The sequence below is a fragment of the Micromys minutus genome (assembly GCF_963924665.1).
Source record: "Micromys minutus genome assembly, chromosome: 32".
NCBI classification, from domain to species: Eukaryota; Metazoa; Chordata; class Mammalia; order Rodentia; family Muridae; genus Micromys; species Micromys minutus.
In genome coordinates, this window is record NC_137967.1 from 24,965,195 (window position 1) to 24,971,503 (window position 6,309).

The window sequence follows — 6,309 nt, forward strand, 5'->3', positions numbered from 1 at the left end:
GCACATAATTTGAATATTTGTCCTCAACTGATAGAGAAAAGGTATTGCTGTAATAGGATATCTGCCTCATAGCGTGAACAGGACAATGTTCTGTGACTTTTGGTGTTAAACCTGGTGCCCAGTTCCTTCTCCTTAAAATTCCGATCTATAGCAAGCTGAGGAAATTCCTTCACCACAAACTCCCACTGTTCTGATATTCTCCCAAAGCACACTGAGTCAAGTAAACTTGTTCTGAACCTCTGGTCGCATGAACCAAAATTAACTTCCCATGAAGTTCTTCTTTTAGTTATTTTTGCCACAAGTACAGAAAATTTACTACTAACCTGGGTTAAGTGGATAAGAGCACTGGCTATCTATCCCAGAGGATTTGGGATTTATTCCCAGAACCTGCATGGTGGCTCACAGTCATCTGTACCTGCAGTTCCAAGAATTCTGATATCCTTTCTGGGCACTTGTGAGTTCCTGGCATGCATGTGGTATATGTACTTACATGCAGAAAAACAGTAAAACACCTAAAATACGTTTTAAAAGAATTAATTTAAAAGAATAGTAACTAATATACATTTCTCATTTGGTGTGTCATTCACGAAAGGGAACATATGTTAGATATATTTAGAAAAATTTGAGTTTTATGCTCCACATTACATTTACGTCATTAAATATGAGCTGATGAGTGAATAGAGGAACAATAGAGTAAGATAAATAACAATATATAAGGGATGTAGAGATGTATTTTTACTTAAGAGAACTTGCTGCTTTTGCAGAGGACCAAGATTCATTTACAACACCCACATAATGGCTGGCCTTCACTGTAACCCCAGTTCCTCATAATCTAATTCCCTCCTCTGGATTCAGTGGCATTACATGCACATGAGACAGACTGTAGGTACTTACATAGACAGGTAAAGTAAAAATATATTTTTATTCTGAAACAGTCCCATGTACAAATGGAGATACTCTTGAGATCCATCCATTCATTGGTAAGTTATTTACAAATTTTAGCTGCTGGGGGATGGTGCATTATTTCCTTTGGACTTACTAGCAACTGGTAGGTTCCCCAGCTCTATTGGATGATCCTACAGTCTTGGCTTTATGAACAACACTAATTAAACTTAGTGGGTTATCAAACCGCAAAGAGAAAGGATAAGAACTTAAGGAGGGGATATGTTAAGAAGAATTCAAGTAGGAGTCTGAGTGAACAAATGGGGAATGTATTTGGGGTAATAGTTAATTATATACATATATGAAGGTTCAAAAGAATTTTACTAAATTAAAAAAATACAACTCTAGATAAAGATATGACAGTTTCTCGTGGTGATTAAAATTGATGTGCTACTTCTTTTTACTTCTTGTTTGCATTTGTTTTTCTATATGTGTCCATTCTGACAAGTGCTCCTAAGTGACGTGGACCAGCAGAAAGCTTCAGGGTCACAGTCATGAAAGAGAGAAGACCAGAAGGTCAGAAACTAAGAAATTGAGATATGGGGTCAGAATATCTTTCATAAAGTATATCTTATGCCAAACAAATATATCAATATGTACAACATCTTATTGACAATTTTCCTGAAAGGAGAAATGAAGATAATAATGATAATGGTGGTGATAATGATGATGATGATGATGATGATGATGATGATGATGATAATAATAATAATAATATAACAAAAATAATAATATCATACAATGAGACAAAGTCACTTGAGGGCAGAGTCAAACAATGCTGCACAAGGAGAACACAGGATATTTCAGAGACATCAGAAATCATGCCCACAGTCTTGGGACTTAACCTGAGGCTCTTAGAGGGAAAAGACTTTGGTTCTCAAGATCAGAAGCTGCAGCTCCTCCATGACTGGTCCTAGACCACTACTGCCTTTGTCAAGCATATTTCTGATTGTAGAGAAGAAGCTCTTGCTCTCTCTATACGTTGGGTACTGGGGAAAAGCATGGTCAATAGAGAGTCCCACGCGTGTCCACATGTCTGTGCGGATATACATGCAAAATTTTTATTGTGATAAAAACTTTAGAGTTTGATGGTTAGTCTTGACCATCAACTAAATGAGAGTTAGACTCATTGTTATATGCATATTACAGTTGTTATTCATCAGATTGTTTTACCAAAATTTTTTTTTCTCACAATGAGCAACATGAAAAACCTAGACCTATTCATTCTGAGGATGGATCCTGCAGAAGTCCCCAGCTGGCATGAGAATCCAGAAGGATCATTGCTGTGGTAACTGTCCAGGTGGCATTTAACTGAGGAACCAATGATTAATAGAGAACCTTTTAGTGTATGAAGGTGTCAGACTAGCAATACGTCAGGGAATATATGTATATGTGTATGCGTATATGTATATTATGTATGTGTGTATGTGTATATGTGTGTATATATATATGTGGGGGGTTGATTGTGTCATTATACTATATAGTTTTTATTTCTGTGTCTTTATAATATTTCTAAGATTTGAAAGGTAATCCCTCCTGTATTGTTTTTTTTTTTTTTTTTCTACAGGGTTGGTTTGCTGTTGTGGATTTTGCTGTTGCTGCTTTTTCTTTCTAGGGTCTTTTGTGATAACATATGAATTTTAGAATTATTTTTATTTATTATTTGAAGGGTGATATAGGAGGTTTTATTGGGATTGTATTAAAGGTGAAAGTGGCATTTGGGAAAAAATTGCAGATTACTGGCAAAAGACTACAGTTTTTGATCATGTACAGAGTCATGTATTGTTGCCTAGAAGAGGAGAAATCAACATAGTGTGGTATCCATCTGATGTTAGATCTTCATTATTACAACATATTAACTACACAAAATAATGAGCCTCATCACGTAAGGACCATTCCAAATCAAGGTTCGTACTTAGCTCTAAATCCAACACCTAAGCATCAGGAATATAACTAGGCGTGTTGACAGAATTATGGTGCCTAAACCTGGGTGTGGTAGGACTTTCAAAGCTACTAGTATTTGTATAATATTCTCCCTGAGGTCTTAAAAGTGTTTTTATAATGGATAAATATCTAGGGTCAAAAAATGTTTCAGAGAATGCACATATAATTGTAAAAGCATTGTTTATATCCAAGATAATTCTATAACTCTGACTTTTAGAAATTCACTACACCTCCTTATATTTTTGTAATCTCTATTCCCTTCATTTCCTATCTAGAAATTCACTGACTTTGTTTTCCTTTCTTCAGGCTCCTTAGCAGTGACCGTCCTGACTTTTAGGCCATTGCCAACTATCTGTGCCTTCCACTTTCTTGTTTTGTGCCTCCTCCCAAATCAAATGTCTTTGATGATTTCTATGTTCTCTCTGTTCTACTTCAAATTCTTCGTTCCTCAAGTCTTGGACTCATTTTCCTGTTGTTGGTTTTCTTTGTCCAACTTTGATGCGCTATTTTAACCTGTTGTATCTAACTTAGTTGAGTTTGATGTTATGTCTTTGAAACATGTTCTTTTTTAATGACAGAAAAGGAGTAGATTTGCATGAGACCTGAGGAATTGGGAGTAAAATTGGAAGGGAAGCTGTAAGCAGGGCATAGTTTATGAGAATAGAATCCTTTTTCAGTAAAATGTCACAAAAGAAAAAAATATTACATTGAATATGATAATCAATTGATTTATTTCTGAGTCCACCTGTGTGACTCAGAATGTAACACATTTACTAATAGCGACCGGTGGAACCATTCTTAAATTTTTTGATATATTGTGATCTTTGTTTATTTTAAACTAAAATCAGTTTATTGTTAAAAACTAACAAATAAAAGAATTACGGAGCTACAATGAAATAGCCCCTTAAAGGAGGCCTAGACTAGACCAAAAAAATCTGTGTATCTCTTGAACCTTGGTACAATAAGAATAGCCATCTTGACACCATGGAGTTTTGTATAGGATTTTACACTCTCACTAGCATTTGCATTTTTATAGATGTATCCTCCAGAAGAATAGAAAAAACAAAATCAAGGAGTTTAAAATAGAAAAGAAGTTCCTTTAATACCCTCTTTCATAACTCATGTATCCTTTTACCTGCCCATCACCTAATATTACTTTTCTTCTTCTCTTTGTAATTATTATACTGAAGCTATACTTATCCCTATCAGCATATATACATGTAGATATTATATGATTAATATGCATATTAACATGTGTATATGTAATTATGTTATTCTTTGTTTGGGTGACCTGACATAACATTACCTTCAAATTTCCTACACAGTTTGTCATTTCATCTTCTCTATATTTTAATTATGGTCCACTTTACTATGAACACGAGTTTTATATTTGAGTAATCTTTTTATGACTATGTAGGTGTGCTCTCTATCACTGCTATAGTAAATAGAGCACCAATGATCACTGATGTGCAAATATATCTCAGTGGTCCAAGGGAGAGTTCTCTGCACATATTTTCAGTAGTATAATACCTGATTCAAATAGTAGTTTCATTCCTAACTTTCTGATAAACCACAAAATTTATGTTTATAATAGTTTAAATTTTCTTCAAAGTTTTGTTTGATAAGGCCATTGCATCCATAATTCCAACGAATAGAAACAATACAACAGAAATAAAAATTTACTATACAATATCCTAGATAATGGAAAATTCTTATTAGGATAGTAGCAAACAGAATCCAAGATGAAATAAAAAATCACTCATCTTGAATTGATTTTGTACAGAGGAAAGGAATTACTCCTACTTCTTTCTGGAACTGGAATTGTGATGAGACCAGGGATTCCTGAAGAAAAAGTTCACAATCATCCATGTTTTCAGTTTTTCTTTCTGTAAAATGTAGGTCCCACAAACTGTCTGGGAAATCACTAAGCAGCCAAGATGCTCTGAAGAGATGAAGAGAAGGTTAGTTTTACTGACAGGTTGTTTTTTCTGTCTCCTTTTCACCTGAGGTGGGCAAAGGGATAATGTAGGCTGCTGATTCAACCAGCCAACAATCTCCCATAATCATTTTGGCTAACAACAACAAAGAAAGAAATGGTTTTACTGATTTAATTTTTTTGTTTTAAACTTTTGAGGAAGACTGTGAGTGAACAACTAGATACAAAGTGAACTATATTATTCAAATATTTAAAATAAGATTAAGATGGTTTATTCCTTAAACAGACCAAACTAAGTCTGGGCATAAAAGAGTAATGACTCATCAGAACAAAGGGAGCAAATGTGGGAAAACACAGAGAAGTGAGACTAGTGATGTTCACCAGCCACCAACTCTGATTATTCAGAAGAGCAATGCAGCCTTGTAAGACAGAGGAGAAAATGTAAAAAGTCAAAAAGGTAGACATGAGAAGCAGAATGTTCTGGGTAGCTCTGGACTCAGGGGATTTCCTGTTGGAAACATAAAATCTTCGGATGTGTTGAACCCTCTGCTTGTGTCTGTACAGGATGCCAACCATGGAACCACTGGACCAGGTGATGAGTACAAAAGAGAAGAATTCAGGGCACACCACGAGTGCTGCATAGAGTAAGGCAATGAATTCATTTTGCTGTATAGAACAGAACTTAAAATCTCGGTTTCTCGTCATGTTTTTCCTGTTCTCTTTGATAAATATGTCCATAGATAAAATGAAATGTATGAACATGTGCAAGAACCAGAGAAGGGAAATTGAGCAGCCAATGTTCTTTGCAGCTTTGACTTTTTGACCGGTACAACAGGATTCCCTAGGACTGATGGTGGTGGCCTGGAAGACACTCAAGAAGCAGGTGGTGCTAATGGACGCACTGCGGCCAACTCTTCCAATGTATAAAATTAGGCTGCATCCAAAATCATTTACTATGTGTGTCAAGCTGAAAGCTGCCACTGTATTAGCCACTCCTGTAGAAAAAATCATTAAGGTGTTGGCAGCCATTAGGTGCATGAGAATCAAATCTGTTGGCTTTAGTGTATGTTCTATATAGTAGACTATATAGTAGATAAGAAGAGAGAAATTTCCCAGAATTCCAGTGGTAGTTTGTGATAAGAAAAGTATTTTGATTGCCAAATTCCAGAAGTCCATTCTGTGAATGGGTCTTATTCTCTTTAAATATGCCTATACCCATTTTCCTAATCAAAGATAATCAAAAGTATTAATAATTTCGAGAACTCCTGATCGACAAAATCAGACTGGTCCAAAGAGGTTAGAAATACAATGTCAGACTAGGCTACATAAAAAGAGGTTTTCAAAGTTTCTGGCATTAGCACTAATTACTTAGAGTTCATAATATTGTAATATTGGTGAAGGCCTCAGGACACACGGAGATTAGAGACATGCTTTCAGGATCTTAAAATATTTAGCATTAAGGGGAATGTTATTTGGCCTATGAGAAG

At 35.3% G+C, this 6,309-nt stretch overlaps 1 pseudogene across 1 annotated transcript; it reads right to left on the reverse strand.

Annotated features, from left to right (window-relative positions):
* Positions 1-5,083: 5,083 nt before the first annotated feature.
* LOC308413344 (vomeronasal type-1 receptor 4-like) lies at positions 5,084-6,041 on the reverse strand (annotated as a pseudogene). The gene has a single exon. The product of its transcript is annotated as a vomeronasal type-1 receptor 4-like (transcript).
* Between the last annotated feature and the right edge of the window lie 268 nt (positions 6,042-6,309).